This window comes from Ptychodera flava, chromosome 2 (assembly GCF_041260155.1).
Source record: "Ptychodera flava strain L36383 chromosome 2, AS_Pfla_20210202, whole genome shotgun sequence".
NCBI classification, from domain to species: Eukaryota; Metazoa; Hemichordata; class Enteropneusta; family Ptychoderidae; genus Ptychodera; species Ptychodera flava.
In genome coordinates, this window is record NC_091929.1 from 23,727,985 (window position 1) to 23,747,254 (window position 19,270).

General features: G+C 36.6%; 1 long non-coding RNA gene across 1 annotated transcript; it reads right to left on the minus strand.

Annotated features, from left to right (window-relative positions):
* Positions 1-531: 531 nt before the first annotated feature.
* LOC139117347 (uncharacterized) lies at positions 532-17,017 on the minus strand. Its single transcript, XR_011548512.1, has 3 exons — positions 16,729-17,017; positions 2,084-2,159; positions 532-680 (listed from the first exon to the last, which is right to left on the minus strand). It is a non-coding gene; the product is annotated as an uncharacterized lncRNA (long non-coding RNA).
* Positions 17,018-19,270: the final 2,253 nt, after the last annotated feature.

Consider the following 19,270-nt stretch of genomic DNA (forward strand, 5'->3'; position numbering starts at 1 on the left):
AACCTTTGAGCACCAACATCAGCTTTTGTCTTCTTTACAGAATATACCGTATCTCAGTCAAATTTTTCAGATTTTGCCAAAATTTTGATAAAGAACTGTAGCCAAGGAAATGTGATTCCCATAAGGTCCAAAATTATCAAAAAAGTTACAGAAAAATTCACAAAATTTGGTAAAATGTTGCACTAAAATTTTGGTGTGAAAAACTACAGCACTCAAAGGGTTAATGCAAATTTAGGGTGGTGTGGGACAAGGGTAGATGGTTGTTAAGTTGCAGTGACCCAGAAAGTAATGAACACACCTGGGTAACTTTTACAATCCCTTGCGAAAATGCGTCACAGGACAACAACCCACAGAAAGCAAATTAAGCCGTCTCGTGGACATTTATGGGACGTTGGTGGTGATTCTAAGTATATCGTTAGTCTAACCATTATATGCATCTATTGTCTTGTAGGAATCCAACAGCAATCCTATGGAATAGTTTTTATTTCTATGGTAAAATCTCACAGAATTCGTATCCAGTTTTTTGTAAACTTGCCTCAGCTTGGAGATACAGGAAGTGATGGGCAAATTCATTGCCACAGTTGGTAGTCCTTTGGATCACCGTAAAGATAAATCTGGTGGGCCAATAACCTAGTGGTCCTGGATTTACTTTTTTAAGTACCAGTACATTGTACACTAATCTATTGGATTTATAGAACGACAATATAATATTTGTGTAAGGATTATCCTAGGACAAGAAACTTATTTTGATAGATATGAGGCTAATGCTGATAGACATGTAAATACACTTGTGGATGAGCTAACTGTCCCTGTTGATGCGTTTCTGTACATCAAAAATAGACTTGATGACAGGAGTAAATTTATCAGACAGTGGCGTGTGGGTGAGTGAGTGTGGAGGGAACTGATAAGACAAGACAAAACAAGACATGCCCAGGGCTATGCATGTAACTATCAAAAGATTCATAAGGAAGTCACAGATGTGCCAAAAACCGACACTACAACAAGCCATGTACATGTATGATTCCACTGCTTTTCCTTCTCTGGAAATATTTTCTTGAATTAAACAATTGAAGGAAATACGACAGTTGATGCAGTTCTTACAACAATGACAGACATTCAATTTCTAATCTATAAAAGTATTGAAATAGCTTTCCTCTCCGTATATTGTAGCTAACCGCTTTGGGATTCTTTTCAGGTGTAGCACAATTGTATAGTTGGACGGGGAAATTCCAGGAACTAACATGTATATCTATAGTGAAATGACATTTTTCCATTTAATAGAATTTTACACATTCTACCGAAAACTGTATGAAACTGCTTTGTTTATTGGTATACCTGTTACTGCATAATCTGTAAACTTTGAAAATGAGGATATCACTGGTACCAAATATTAATAATTTGCAATATTTCTAAAAATCTCAAGATTACTGGGTAACTCATACTATTTCTTGAGCCTTGACAAAGTAATTTGGTAAGACAAAAGAACACCGAGCAAAAAATGAGCAATATCATTTTACAGATGGAGATAATCCTAGAAGTTTTCTAATTGCATCACAAAGCCACAGTGGAACCTGACTAAACAATAAAGAAATCAGGCCTAGCTTTTTTAAGCTGCCCCATTAACCTTTATTGAGGCTATCTTTTGTCCTATTTTCATGGTTTAATTTATGACACCAAGCAACACATAATAAAAACATGGTTTTTTCAAATACCACAGTGTACAATGCGTGCATACTAGACCCTTGACAAGACCATGTATAGAAATTGAATGCCCATATATTGCAGTTTGAAGTTGTAGATTTCGGAGTGCCACCGATATGTACATCATGGAAGGATACCCTAAAACCTTTTAACATCCAGATATTTTGGTATGACCCTATTGCCTTTGAACCTTGACCTCAGCCAAGCAAACTGAGAGTTGAGGAATTCACTATGTATTCTAACATAATGCATTCCCCCTATCAGGTACACACAGTTTTTAATTTACAAAATTTCAAACAGTACTGCCCCCTCACATCTATGACACAAATGTAAGCATGTATCAACCTTAGGTGGGAACCAATGTTAACTGGGATGTACTTACTTTTCCCTTCTGACAAAACTTCTTAATTTGTTGATTTGTGACAGCCATTTTCATTGTAATACAGCAAGATTTCCTCCTGTAAACAAACAAATAGAAAACACATTAAATAAATAAATAAATAAATTGCCCTCACACTGTGAAAATGAATCCGTACAAGAGGTAGATCAGAGAAGTATTGTAAAATTTTGAGAGCCTGATTATCTGTCCCCAGGGCACATTCTACCCTGCAGCATCATGAGCCATAAATGTTGATATATTTTACAGTATTTTAGTTCTGTTTGTGACATACAATCTATTGTTCTGCACTCCCCATATAATGTCAAAATTCAATGTATTTAACTTGTCAACACAGCCTGTATGGGTGCACAGTCAAATATTATTGTTGATAACTGAACTTTGGTCTGCACTGAAACTCATTTGTCAACAGTAATATTGCACAATCTTTTACATAGAATGTGTTGTACTTGCTAGTCTATATTATTTTGTAATTATACCTGGTACTGTGGTGGGAAGAAACAGAAAACTCCTTTGCTTTGCAGGACAAAAAGGACATTTCCAAAGTTTGTTGATAAGTTGAACATCAGGCATTTCATTTAGACTTTGGGAGTACGACCAAGAAATTTCAGTTTTACAAGCAGATCAAAAATACTGGAGAATACACAAAAAGTTACGGCTTTCCTGACATGTTCTGGTACAACAAGCCTATGTTAATGCTTCCAAGGATCTCAGATATTACAACACTGGGACGAGACACACATGCCCCGAAGGGACCCGGGGGTATACCGGTACTGCAGTTTCCAGGAAAGCCATGTTACCGGGAAAAGTTAAACTCGTTACAAATAATGTCCGCGGGCTATGAAATCCAGAATTAGAAGACAGTGCAAATGCATTATGTAAATATATGGGGATGAGCTAAAGCTGCAACACTTGTAGCCTGTAGGTTGTGCAATGGGTTTTGCAGATGGTCAATGAGGGGATGGATTGCAAAATACAAGCTAAATTCACAATGACACCAATGTTTTTGTTAGGGTCTGTTCCCCAGTACCATAAATACCCTTATCAATTTGACCCAAAAAAAATAATTACAATTTTAAATTGTTCAATTATTAGAAAATTAACAAAGCCAAACTACTTTTAGTGGTTGAATTGATTTCAACTTTTTTAACAGTTCATAAGTGATATGCTTACCATCTTGGATGATTAAAACATATAAAGGCGACTTTCCTGAAGTCCAAACTTAGACATTCTGTGCTTGTATTGTTCTGTGTATTTCATTGAAAATAAAATGTTCAAAACAGCTTGCCATGATTTGTTGGTCAAATTATTAGAGATTGAGAAAGTTCCAATTTCCATCAGTGGTCGAACTGGTAAAGGTGAAATAAAATTACATTTTGAGAAAAAAATAAGGTGTTCAAATTAACTTAGAATGGTCAAATTTATACCGTTTTTTCTTTTAATTTTACTGGGGTTTCCAAGTCATGTTATCCAGTTCCCCTTAGCACAACAACACAATATTATAATAGTAAACAACCAAAATGTTAGCCATGTTTCCACACAATTTACCTACATGTATCTTCTCAAAGCTTTGCAAAAAAAATGCACCAAAAATGGCCCATAGGCTATGATTATTTCAACTAGCCTGATCCATAGTGTGATTTAATTGGATACTTTGGTTTGATTTTCACAGTAGTTAACTCGTACTTTACCTCCCCTGGAATTAAACAAATTCTTTTCTTTCTAAACATCTTGATGAACACCAAATCTCATATTACAAATGGCATAAATTTCACGACTAGTATAAAATGTAGCTACATGTGGTTCTATATAGAAATTTTCTGCGGAAGAGAAATTTGGACTTTCAAATTTTTGGTCGGTCTTCTGCTTGTGTGGAATTTCTTTGAAGCTTCTGGAATATTAAACTGAATTTTACAATCTTATTTTGGTGGTAATAAAGTATTTAATTTTCCTCCATAGAGTTTAACACAGGATGCAGTGGCCATGCTGACTTTCAAATATAAGTAGATCCTAGCTTATCTCTGTCATCCAAACTCAGCACACTGACCCCTGATTTTTATTCTTGATAATAGAATCCACACACTCATAGCAATTTGAAATTCAAGGACGTTCAAGGACTTTTTCAGTCATTTTTACATACTTTTTGAGGTCCAAAATATGACTTTCAAGGTCACATTTTTAAAAATATGCCTCCTTAAATTTCATTTTTCATATCATTTCTATAATTTCATGCTTCTCTTAAAATCATCAGTGTTACAATAGTCCAGGTCTTTCTAAGACTCAATTTCTTTTTCAGGAATTTTTCAAGGACTTTTCCGGGTGGCTTTCAGTTTAAAATTCAAGGACGTTTCAAGAACATACATGTATTGACCCTTGTTTAAAACTATAAAAGAAAATGGTTTGCAGTTTCCTTGATGAGAATTTCAGCAACAGTTCAATTTTTTCAACCCCAATTCCTTGTAAAAGAGTTAAAACTTTGTTTGGTGGCGTGTATTTATATCTTAAATGTAATTTATTTCAGGAAAAAAGCAAAACTCAAGTGTGTGGACATTGCTATTATTTGATCAGAAGTGATCAAATGTGATGCTTTTAACCCCTTTACAACACAATGGTATGGCCCAAACCCATTGTTATCGATGGCGAGTATGGACCTGTTTATGATATATTTGGGTGATACATTAGGAAGGAGGACAACCCAAAAATTACCAGTATTGTCAGTGTCTTTATACCAAGGTAGATGAATATATTCTTGGTAGAAGTGACTAGAAAAAAGAAGTCGCTGAGAGCAATTAATATTTTATGATATATCGTACATCAATGGGAAATGTGTTGTAACTGTACTGTACCGGTACATCTTAACCAAATAAACTTAATTTTATGTGGCATATCTTACTTCTCTACAAGAAATATTTCATCTGTCAGAGAAGCAGGAGGCTAAAAATTTGATATCTGCCATTTCGTTTTGGTGACAACTTCGAAAAAACTTCCCATTATACCCAGTACAAGTGACTTTCACATGACAACATATACGGACTCTAATGGCCAAGATTCACAGATGCAAGTCTTATTACTGCCAGTAATCAGTGAATATTTAGCTGTGCAAACACTTGAACAACTGTTGACACACTGGCATGCTATCATATCTTTGCAATGAAAAAAATGTATGAAATACAGCTGAGTCAGCAATTTATTTCACAGAGGTTTCAAAAACTCAAAAATACCCATTCTAGGTAAACTCCTACCCATTCTAGGTAAAACATTACAAAGTCGTTGAGACATTTTTTGTTTACAACGTCATTACGTTGGACTATCCTGACCACTATTAGCATTAAAGTGTAGTATTTGTGGTACCAGGTGTCTGGATTGGGTGAGCGTATCTGGCTACTCATCATCAGTGGCCCAACACTGACAAATTTGTGAGTGATGCAATTTAATCAATCACTCAATTATTACGTCATTAGGGTTGCTGTCACCTATCATTTGAGTCTAATATTTGCCCACAATATCTCCATATCTGCCACAGTACATGAAAGGGCAATCTCAAGTGATACGGGTTTTGTTAATCTTATCAAGGTTTTAGAGGAAGTCTAAATGAAATGATATCACAGGGTATGTGCTGACTACTATGGCCATTTATGGGCAAGGCGTAGCTGAGCACGTTAATTCGGCTTTCCACTCCCCAATATGTTTGTACAAGATACATGTACATGCCCATTACATTGAGTATTGCAGGGAAAATATATGTTATCCAGACAGTAAACTTGCTAATGACCCAGTAAGTTCACTGATAATATTGAGACTTTGATCGGTAATTACATGTACCAAGCTAAGGTACTTGAGTAATTCACCTCAAAACTTGATACCTGATCTAGCTGTAATTGTTAGTCACTTGGTCAATTGACCACCAGTGAAAGTACATCAAAATGTTGACACACGTGATATATACTATTACAGAGCTCAGGGGCAGCTGACACCAAATGGTCCCTTGGTCTTCATATAGAAAGGTTAGCATAAGGGCACTCAGATATGCCCATTTAAAATATTCATGTAGTAATACAAAACATCCTACAATCAATTCCTTGATGAAATCTGAAGTTAAAATCAGGGTGTTCTATTTCGGTACGGATGTTTTTCCGCGATTTAATTTCAGCAAACGGAAAGAAAAGAAATATACGTCTTGTATTTAACTTTATCACAATTTTGCCACACTGGCATTTGCAATCAAAACATTTCCTTGGATGTCAGCTATGAAACTCAATACTTGAATGAAGGCTGACAACTGTCTTCACAAACCTGCACACCCCTACTTCCCTGTGTATGGTTTCAACCTGGCTGATAGTGAACAATGGGGTTTAAACCAACTTATTGTGCTGAAATAGGTTACTGTGCAGATAAAAGTTCATGAACTACATGTATTCATGGTAACGGTAAATGTCGTACTTCACCACTTGACCCTTGACCCTGCTAATTACAACAAACTATCGTACTGTGACACATGTAATACCTTTTTCAAGTATATCTCGACTCTGTACAAATATTAAACAATAGTGGCTCATCCAAAATGTTAGTTCCAGTACTGACATTAGACTTGACTGATACATACGTATACAGGGGTGGTAAGCCTAGGGCTAAGCAATCTACCGGGTATATTAAAGCTACCAGTACCATGTAACAATATATTTGAAAACTTTTACAGAATCTGCAGCATGAATTTCAATTTGCAAAATCTTGAACAATTATCTCCCAATGAACAAACACATAAATATAAGTGTGTTCATCAATATTATAACCCTTACATCCCCACTTCCCAGTGTAGAGGTCTAACTTTACCATAGAAAACGATGACACTGGGATAAACCCAGGTTGTGAAAGTTTGAAAAATTTGCAGGAACTCTTTTGAAACATGCAGAGTTGCAAATTCACACCAGGCAATTTTGTCTCATCTTATATTTATAATCCAGACTTTTTACATCATCAGCCCCAAACTCTAAACTTGAAGTCACCTGTATGTACATGTACATGTTTGATCCCATAAAAATGTTAGATTCTACTATTCATTACACTACTGACAGCTGATTGATATTTTCTTTTATTTTTAAAGCTCCAAATAGCAATAACGTTTGAATAGTTTTCCAGTGTTTCTGTTCCCTATGTGAAATGCAGTATCCTGGTCTACTCCTAAAATTATATCAAATGCCTTAGTTCATTGAACTCATAAACAAAGCCTGTATGTACAGAAAGTTCAATGTTATTGTTGACACTTTCAATGCTAAAGTACGGCATATGTACCGGTATGAATTTAAATCCCCACGAGAATTCAATAAAATTGCATATTGCATATTTCCAGTGGGTCTCTCATGTTTCATGTTTCTGCTATATTCGTATGTGATAATACAAATTACAATGTCTTGTTCTCATCTCAAAATTATGTCAAAATATCCCAGAGTTCAACTCATCAATAACGTATGTAAGTCCATAAAGCCCCATGTTATTGTTGAATGCTGAATTTAATCCAGACAAGATATTCAATAAAATTGCACATTTCCAGCGCATCTGTTGTTTGTATAATACAACTTCCTGTTTTACTCCCAAAATTATGTCAAAATGCTCAGAGTTCAACTTATGAACAAGACCTGTATGTCCATAAGGTGCAATGTTGTTGTTGAATGCTGAATTTTATTTTTAACGTGGTCTAGAATTCAATAAAATTGTATATTGCATATTTTTAGTGTTTCTGTTGTGTTTGTATAATGCTACTTTTTGTTTGGGTCAAAAAATCAGGTCAAACTTTCACATGTTCAACTTGTAAACAAAGCCTGTATGGCTATAAAGTCGTGTGGTATTTATTATTGAATGCTTAATTTCAGTACAGTCTCTACTCCAATAAAACTGCATACTACGCAATGCATTGAGCTGGAAAGGTTCATGAATTATATTTCAATGCACTTCAGGGAAACATCAAGGACGAGAAAACACTTTTGTGTTCTCGGGCAAAGAAGTTGAAAACATTAAAGCTAATCAACTTTTAGAGAAAAATAACACTGTTGAAAAGTACCCTAGCATAACTGGAAAGTTAGGGTGAATCTGTTTTCAAAGATAAAAAAAATAAATAAATAGGCTAACATACATATGCCGTACTTTAGCATTGAAAAGTGTCAATACTTCCACACAAATTCACTTTTAGTTTACTTTCTATCTCATAATAAATATTAAATGGTTCAACAACAACTGGACAGCCACTCACTGTATTTTTTTTATAGAGGATACGATAGTTTGCAAACAAATAAAACCAAATTCAAGAAAGAAATTGTTTGTGAGATTTGTCCTGATTGCAAAAAACTCTGTGTATTTTGCATGATGTGCTCTAGTTTCTAAGCCTTGTACTTTCAGACTCAGGTACTGTTTTCCCACTTGGAATACTGATTGCAGCGGCGTACATGTTGTGGAAGCCATGTATAGGGAAATATATCAATAGATGCAAGAGCTAACGGTCAGTGCCTTAGTTTATTTTTGTTTACAGGAATGTAGTTACTGACCATAAATTTGGATAATGATAATGATGATGATAATATAGTTGTGATGATGATGATGATGATGATGGTAAAATGATGGTGATGATTATGATGATGATGATGATGATGATGATGATGATGATGATGATGATGGTGGTGATAATGATGATGATGATGATGATGATGATGATGATGATGATGATGATGATGATGATGATGATGATGATGATGATGATGATGAATATGATGGTGATAATGATGGTGATGATGATGATGGTGATAATGATGGTGATGATGATGGTAAGAAAGACGGTGGTTATAATTATGATGACAATGACGATGACGATGACGACGATGACAATAATGATAATGGGGCTTCATGTAACCAGTCCCGTTTGCAGTAATACTACAATGTAACATGTTGGTTTCATTGCTGTTGTTTTTGTGATTGTTTCAGGTCAGAAGTTATCAGTCAACCAGTGTACAATCAGTCACTGAATTACACAGTGACATCAGTAAATCCCTTAGGCTGTCAGGTTAATTTATCATCTGTTTGTTGTCAGGATGTAATCTTAACCCTCTTGTTTCATCGAAATAAACATTCCACTCCTACTAGTACCAGTACCAGTATTACTAATCTGTTCAAATGAGATAGGTGGTCATTCGTCAAGCATCCTTTCAAATCCTCAAGCGTATGCTAGGCAGAGAGATACCATCACAGTGTCCACACCTAGCATACCAGGTATATTATACCAGTATCCTAGCTTTTCAAAGTAACGGACTATTACTGATATGTAAATTAAACCACCGTCTGTCCAGAAAGTGGAGAGTCTGTGATTAAACAATAACTTTTGACAATTTTTTCCGTGTTTTTCCTTCCTTGTATCAATTACAGTTTCTATTTCCCACAGCACTTTTCAATCGCCCAGTATTTGTTTCATCAACGTGGAGTGTTTGTGTGTGATATGTACAATCACTCTTGCCCGGTGTATCTATTACTACATGAGGTCACCCCTGGTTAACCTAATGGTTTGGCCAAAATCCATTATTTTCCATGGTGAGAGTGGAACTGTCTACAGGGTATTTGGGTGAACAGATTGATCCAGTACAGCAATCTACACAGAGCACTTTGACACACTTCATGAAATATTGAGTACTGAAAACATTTTCACTAACTTGTCATGCACTGATATACATGAGCAGTTAATTTTACAATGTACTATCTTGACCTGACAGTACAGTACGGTATATCTACTGGGGTGTGCCTGGCAGCGATCACATGGATTCTATTGTGCTGATTCCAAATGAATTGACCACAGCTGTGTTATTTCAATAACACAAACTGTTTATTTTAACCCTTTCACCACCATGCTTTGGTTCAAACCTACTGTTATCAATGCTGCTTGTGGACCTGTTTATTGAAAATTGGGGGTGTACAGGTTACACAATGAAACTAGTCACAGTTACAGCACTGTACATGTACCTTACAATTAGAACAAGTCTACATTGGAACAGTTAAAAGGTACTTTAACCTGTTCACCCCAATTCCCTGTAAATAGGTCCACATTCACCATCGACAAGAATGGGTTTGGGACAAACCATTGTGGTGAAAGGGTTAAGGCAGTCGTGCCTCAAAATTGAAAGTCACAAACATTTGCTCAAACTTTCCTCGATAAAACTAAATCACTCTCTGTTAATTTAAAAATCTAAAGTAAAATTCACGGGTTAACATGCAATTTTTAGAGAAACAACTTACCCAATATTTACCCACTCTTAAAATTCAAAATGGCCACCATCCCTGTGTTACCTCTATGAGAAAAATTACATTTTTGATTTTCTGAAAATGAGCCACCAGTGAAAACCTTATAGATTCAAATAGCTTCAAAATGAGACCAAACAAATTGTCGACCAAAAAAGCATTGTAAAAACTTGAGAGTCTGAATATCTGTCCCTGAGGCGCATTCAACAGGCTGGTTTTATCATAATATGGGTTAATGGAGAGACAGGATTGCTGATACAATGACATTCTTATCCACTCGCCTCCAGTTTCCATTCATATCACTTTGAATTCAATAGAAAACGACCTACACACTTTGTGATAAAACCAGATAAATGAACTCGTCACCAATGAAAAACTGACAACAGCAGCACTCAAAACCTATAGATACAGTATGCACAGCATGTAGGCGAGCTCTATTTTAGTTACTGTTTGTACCGGGTAGTCCACAATTTGCAGTTCTGAAGTTGGGAAAACTAGAATAGGGCCAACCAGAATCAGGCCAAAAATTGAATTCATTCAAAACAAAAACAAAGCAATTAAGAAATATCATTGTTCATATTACTCAGCACATACTGTGCAAAATACAATTAAATTTTTTATGGCTATTTCGTTGCTTTAACCCTTTCACCACCATGGTTTGTTCCAAATCCATTGTTTTCTATGGTAAAGTTGGACCTGTATACAGGGAACTGGGGGTGAAAGGCTTAATTCTAGAATGCAAATATATTATACCATATTAAGTATTCCTGTCTCTAATGTGTATGTAAAATAAATTATAACACAAACAGAACAAAAATACTTTGAAAGTTAGTCACAAATACAAGAATATTTTCCACATTATGGCACATATACTGCAACAGGTCAAGGGTCAATAAATGTTTGTGAGTTCTGAAACTCTTACTGCTGAAAAATTGAAAAGATACAGCATCTGTGAGCTACTGTGAGTCTAAGTTTTCATGTTGGAGAATACCAAAACATGATTGCGTCATTTCATCGGGGATTTTCCAAATTCTTCAAGACAATGAATGATAACTTTCAATGAAGTATTCAAGTATTATTCAACCCCCCCAATCAAAATTTGGTTTATCCCTATTGTTGTCAGCAGACTGAAAGGAGCTACCATACAGATTGGAAAAAGGGGAAGACAGGATTCACAATGTACAGTAACATGTAAACGGAATTCTGAAGATTTCTTCAGATAGAAAGTGAAAATCTTTGGTGTGGTTTAGTGCCCGAGTCAGTTTACACTTGGTTCCTGCGATTTACAGAGTACCATATTAGCTGAACATAAGAAATTTTACTGTGATTTCAAAATCATTGACCTATTTTCTGCAACTTTGCAAAAACTGCCAAAGTTCTCCCTCCAGCAACTGATTCTAGTACAACTTAACACAATGGAAACTGCCTGGGGAGGTGTTGATGCACGTTCAAACATGGCGTATACATTCACAACACGGAAATGAAAAGTACTTCATTTGACTCATGGCATGATCAAACTGAAAAGTGCAAATTTGCTTTCAAATTGTTTCATTATGATTAGCAGATACATCGGTGTAATAAATCAAAAACACATATCACCATGGCGATCACTTACCATCCAGTTCTGTAATGTTTGAGCGGTATGGCAGACTGTAGATGCCCTACCAAGCACTGCAAACCATTTACTGATTATGTGTACATAAAGCAGTGACACGTTGGGTCAACATTGGAATGTCATGTCAAAATGTAACATAGCTTTGCCCTACATGTATTATCTTTCAGACCTACAGTAGAGACATTTTCAACGATTATTGACCGAGAAAATCCTCTTTTCTTTAAACAATTAAAAAACAGAGATACAATTTGGTACTTTTGAAGGACTTTCTCTTGCATTTAGCATGTAATCTGTGTACAATATCGCAAAATTTGAATCATATACAGATGACAAACTGCTTCTGTTTCTTAGCAAGTTGTTCTGTACTTGTGACACAGCATATTTTTTTTGCATGGGAGTGACCTTTGACCTGAGTTTCTCACCCCATGAAACCACCGACAGATGTGAACTTGTGACCCATAGTGACCCGAAGTACTAAATCACCAACTTATTAAAACCAGACAGCCAGTAACTGTTTTACGTTACTGTCACTAAAATACAATATAAATTCCGTTTAGTTATCCCTTTTGATGTATTTCTAGTATTTTTTTTTTCGTTGCGAAAAAAGGTTTCTTGTTCTAGTTCTGGAATCATGTTGAAACACCCACCGCCCAACTTGTTATCAAGGCTAATCTCTGCCTAATGTCAAATTTACTGTTGACAAAGAAATTCTTGTCCAAATCCAGATAATCTGATTAAAGGCCTGTGTTGACAAGGGCACTTCAACTTGAGTCTGGGACCAGAACACGGAACTCTCCCTTCCAGCGATTTTTTCTGTCTGCAGATTACAGTTTCTTGTTCAATTTCCCCCAAATAATCTTGAAATGCATTTAGTGGTCACCTGGTCACCACAGCCTGTATCTGTGTCAGGTCAGAAGTTATTGTCGATAACTCAATCTAGGTCTGGACTAGAATTCATTTTTTTTCTATAATGAATAACAGTATAGTCACGGTCCCTCTATGAGGGACTGTGGTGTACATGTAGTGTAATACTGGTAGAATGACCAAATGTGTTTTGTTGACATGGCTAATATTGGGTATTTCACCATACTTTAGGGAGGAGAATACAGAAACGTATTTGTTTTTACAGAACAAATATAATGAAAATATTATCAAAGGTTACAGCTATTGACCCTAAAGATGAACAATGAACAGTTGAAAGTGTACACTTTGGACTTGTAGAGTCTATAAAACCATGTTTTGTGTTCCAGCAAAGAACATACAACTATCTAGCCTGCTAACTGTCAGTTAGTTCAACGGTAAATTTACAAACTTTTGAAAAAATTGTTCAGAATTTATCAAAATCCATAAATAGTTGGGAGAAGATTTGTACTCCGAAGTCCTGTTGTCAATTTTTTTCCTGGAAAAAATCTGTGGCAGATCAACTTGACCTAAATCATCTCTTTCCAGGATAAATGCTCCGGCATGTCTATCATGTATCATACAACATCTGATCAAATTCCATGGAAAATATATGTTTATAATTGAAAACGTTTTGGATTTCAAAAACCACATCTGGGCAGCTAAGTCTGAACAAGGTGAATCCATTCTCTATTAGGGGTGTTCAACAGGACTAACGATAGGAAGGTACAATCCAGTGGTCATCATGTTGGCAGTCAAACATGATTTCTTCATCATATAAGTAAGGCTTTTTATGATGTTTTTCTCTATTTTTGTTTTTATATCAACTAGTTTCTTGTTCTGTTTAGCTTGTCAACATTGAGTCTACACATATACATAAATTGCAATTTTTATCGCTGGTCCACATATCAATGCAGTTTATACATGTGTAAGTTTTGTTGACAAGCTGAATACGACACGTATTTCCACATGGTTTGGGAAATACAACGTGAAACTCTAGTTGACATAAAACCAAAATAGAGAAAAAGATCGTAAAAAGTTCCAGCTAGTGGCCCTCTGATAAACTACTTGCACAGGACAAATGAACAGCTCTCCGTTAGCTAGGGAATGGGTTTTTAACTTTATATCGCATAACTTATCAATGATTATACCGGCACATGTATTTCACGTTTATGACATGGAAACCCTGCATCTGTGTGCTACACTATAAATTTTGTTTTGAATTGGCAGTGCTGATTTCCAAAACCTCTTTCAGCGATTTATCATGTTTTTGGGAAGTTCAAATAATCATTTCAGTGTCAAATTTTTTAACCCAACTGTTACTTTCAAAAATTAAAAGCAGCATTACATATAATTTGAAGTTTTCTGCGTGGCTTTTCTCATTCAACAAAGCAGGTGTTGTTGTCATAGGTACAAATACATTGGGGAAAATTATGTGATGCATTCACCTCTGCAGCTGTATATAGAAAGGTTCTTCATTCATTAAGTGCTAAAAAGCCCAATATTTCACCTCATCATTAAAACCCTTAATCTACAAAGTTCATATTTCACCATCAGTTCAAGTTGGTTATAATTAGTAAAGCATAACATGTTGTATATGATGCATTTATGCAAAACATTGAAGATATGAAGGTCCCTGAAAATATATATGCTGGTTACATGATTTTATGGAAAAAAGCTGCAATTACCAGGGATGTAGAAAAACTTGGTTACATTTGGCAAAAATAAAAGTACAGGCGGTTACAAGTAGTGTATGGGCACATAAAGTTTGTGCAAAATGTCCTGATTTTTACTAAAACTAAATTTTCACAGCCAGCAAATTTTAGCTGACGGTTGGTTGTTTTTGCCGGCTGCCGGCTATTTTCTACATCTCTGATAACAGACCAAGGGAGAGGTGATTTTGGCTCAGTCGATACCGCTTTTTTAATACTGATTTGGCAGATGGGGAAGTGATACCGTCTGGCAGGAGCAAGGTTAAGAAGTCGTTATGTACCACTGAATTAATTTGAAACCTATGGCTACAAATATAAAAAGTAGCATACAGTATAATCATACTATATATCCAATAGATAACTAACATAAGACCATAGACTGGATTCCTTCACATCTACTTCCCGGTAAGTGGGGCTAACCTAACAATTGAAAACAATAGACTAGGCCACATGCTTGAGGAAGAGATGGTCATAGGGTTCTGAAGAAATCGAATAAACAACTTCCCGTTACCAGCACAAGTATATTTCCTTTCAGTCGAACGTCCTGCTGAGATTTCACAAAAACAAATATAAAATTGAGGTAGTAGTGCCTCGAAATTGAAAGACTGAAATTTTTGCTCAAACTTCCCATAAGGAAACTTTCAACCGTTTAGTTTCTAAATAAAAATAAATATCCGGGGTCATCATGTGAAATTTGGCAGTAGAGAAGCAAATCGCCAATATTTACCGACACTTGAAATTCAAAATGGCCGCCAGCCCTGTGTTAACTCTACGGAGGAAAATTTAAACTTTCGATTTTCACAAAAACGAGCTGGTGAGATTGTATTCACTCCACAAGCTTCAAAATGAGCCCCCATCAGTGGTAGGCCAAAAATTCATTGTAAAAGTTACAGAGTCCTAATATCTGTCCCTCCGGTACATTCTGCCAAATATTCAACTCTCATGCTATAAAAAGCATTGATATGGCTAACCTTGTCATTACACCTGCAATAAATCAACTACATTTGTTTGTTTAAAAAGCCTGCATTCTTCAATTTCCTCCTATTACTACTGCTGTTTAAAGTATCACTGTTATTATAGTATTATTTATTGGAATATTGTTCAAGTATTGTGTAGCTTCTGTGGGTTGAATAATGCGGATTAATTTCACATTGACAATTTATATTGATGAATAATTAATGAACAGTTATGACATTATATCGGGTCAAGTTTGATACCAAATCATTATTGCGTAAGAAAATACTTTTGAAGAGGAACTCACTCTCTCAAAAGGAACACGATAGCGCTCAGCTGATTGCAATGAATAGCTTCAGGACAGGAGGTACATGTATATGTGTATCCCTGTAACTCTAACTGGCAGGGCAGAGGCGTAGCCTATAATAAGCCATGCCACACAGAGCTCCCTACAGCTCAGTGAACTATGAAGTGCTGTCGCGTACTGTCTTGAACTTCAGTGCTTTTAGTCCTGTGACGTTGTTTGAGTTTATCCCTGCAAGTTCTGCTTCATTACCCATGTCATGTATTCCGATTCGCATTCCCACGATTGCATACAAACAAAAACAAAACACACGGATCCGGACCTACAGAAAACACGCCAAAAGCGTTGCCTCACATCTGGTACAGAGGTACAGTACTACGCGAATGTTCGATAACAAACCCCGCACAACACCTACACTGTCCTACTGACGCATTCTTTACATTTTTTTATATTTTTCATAATTTAGTACCAAGTACCAGCCAGTTCCACCAACATTTTTCGCTTTCCTTCCCCCTAGTCCTCCAAGAAGAGCGAATTTCTACGGTAGAATGTGGTGCCTAATATGGAAACTGCAAGACTCGGGACAGATGTGATACGTATACATCAATTATCAGGAAAGTGTATCAAATGGGAGTGGCCAGGCAGTACAGCGAATTTGATCGATTTGGACAGTTTGGAGTTATCAACAAATTCGCAAAACGATTATCAAATCGGAACTACTTCAACTTGTTTGCTTAACGAGGTCGTGCATGGTTGAACGGCGGTCAAGGGCGAGGAAGGTGTTCACAACCCGTCCTGCGGCCGCCATTGATATCACTACACCAAGCGACAGACATGATAAACTTCAAACAATTAGCATTGAGCGTGTACGCACCTGTTTGTAAGTATACTTTGCCAAACACACTAGAAAAGTCAGTTGAAGTTTCACAACGCTAGACTGACAAACTTGGTGGTTTCTTTGTCAAGTTCATTCCGAGTGACTCGAGTCGTGTATGGGTTTCCCCAGAGATAGCTGTATATTAATGTATCCCGGAAGTTCTAATTCAGCGAATCTCAGCTACGTCATTTCAGCAAAACTTCACAACACAGTCTACCACGTCGCCATGCTGGTAACCTGAAATGCTCTCAAGAAACTCGGCGTTTATGGCCATCCGTTACCACGTCCACTTCCTATAACGTTAACACCACGTCTACTGCCAACAAATTTCCCTGTAGTTGGTCTGCAAGTGGTTGCCTACCGTTTCGACAGTTTCAAAAAAGTACCTGGTTACTTATTAAAAGTACGCCACCTATGGCAGGCACTTGCCAGGCAGTTTAGTGCAGAGCCCGCGATTTGCCTGTTGAACCAGTGCCCCGGTGCTACGCGGCGGTCCCTTGCTCCGATGATAACGAGGAACTCACGAACGCGCTTGCGCCTAGGGGTACACAGACAAAAACAACTAGGCCTAACTTCCAAAACCACAATTTCATTGATATTTATTAATTCCGTTCTTCGAATGATCTTCATTTCTGTCTATGGCTTATCAAGCATGTATAGGCCATTCGACCAAAAGATAAGCTTAAATATCCATTGCTAGCCACTCCAATGACCAAGCTACCCGAGTGGCAAAGGCTACGGATTCGCAGCAAAAATATCCATGAAAGTTAGTATTGTGTTGTCATATCAAAGATTCCTCTCTCTCTCTCTCTCTCTCTCTCTCTCTCTCTCTCTCTGACGAGTCGAACACAATAATTTTTGTTACATAGAGTATCTTTCTGTTTAACAATTCTAGTTTTATTTTTGTACAAACTGATGTCTTCATTGTCTTCATTGTTCTGTAAACAAAATTTACGGTGACGACAAAGCTCGGTCCTAGCCCCTGCATTGCAATGAATTGAATGACTGTCAACTTGTGACTGTGAACATTACAATCTGATACCTTTGTTAGGGGCCCAAGCCGACCGGCTGGACCCTATTGTTATTGCTCAAGTTCTACTGACTTCCTCTTCTTCTTCTTCTGCCGTTTCTTTGCTCACCTAGATCTCTCGAACGGCTGAACGAAAACTTCTCAAACTTGCAGGGGTAACAGGTGATGGATAGTACTCGTGCACCTGACCCTTGAATTTTTTAATTAGTCATGTGACCTGGCTACAATTTTGAAATGAATATGTTTTTTACTGTCCCATTTCCATAAAATTTGACCGATCCAAAATCTTTTCGCAAACTTTATAGGCAATACTACCTAGATGCTATATATGAAATTTCAAGGAAATTGACCTGGCGGTTTTTGAGAAGAAGATTTTTAAAGTATTATTTTTCTGATTTTTCAATGACCTTTGACCTCCCCTATACTTCTGCAGCTAAGCTATATCAATGGCTTATTCTGGCCTATGTAAGAGTCATATCTAATTCTGGGCAATCCAATAGAGCCAGAGGTCTGATTTTTGGTATATAGGGATAACCACGGAAACACAATTTTTTTAATAAAATGTCACATGACTTCCATGACCTTTGACCTCAAACATACATATATGTCCATAACTAAGTAACCACAAGTGCTACACGCCTTCATATTTGGTATGATGGGAGACCTTATGACACTACATCTTGTACCTCATTAATTATGCGCATATCTAATTCTGAGCCAGCTAATAGAGCTAGAGGTCTGATTTTTGGTATATAGGCATAACTTAGCAATACAATTTTTTTGACAAAATGTCATGTGACCTTCATGACCTTTGACCTTGAATATACGTATATGTCCATAACCCAGTAACACAAGTGCTACACCCTTCATATTTGGTATGATGGGAGACCTTATGACACCACATCCTGTACCTCATTAATTATGCGCATATCTAATTCTGAGCCAGCCAATAGAGCTAGAGGTCTGATTTTTGGTATATAGGGATAACTTAGCAATACAATTTTTTTGACAAAATATCACGTGACCTCGATGACCTTTGACCTTGAATATACGTATATGTCCATAACTCAGTAACCACAAGTGCTACACCCTTCATATTTGGGATGAGGGAGACCTTATGACACCACATCCTGTACCTCATTAATTATGCGCATATCTAATTTTGAGCCAGCCAATAGAGCTAGAGGTCTGATTTTTTGTATATAGGCATAACTTAGCAATACAATTTTTTTGACAAAATATCACGTGACCTCGATGACCTTTGACCTTGAATATACGTATATGTCCATAACTCAGTAACCACAAGTGCTACACCCTTCATATTTGGTATGATGGGAGACCTTATGACACCACATCCTGTACCTCATTAATTATGCGCATATCTAATTCTGAGCCAGCCAATAGAGCTAGAGGTCTGATTTTTGGTATATAGGGATAACTTAGCAATACAATTTTTTTGACAAAATGTCATGTGACCTCGATGACCTTTGACCTTAAATATGAGTATAT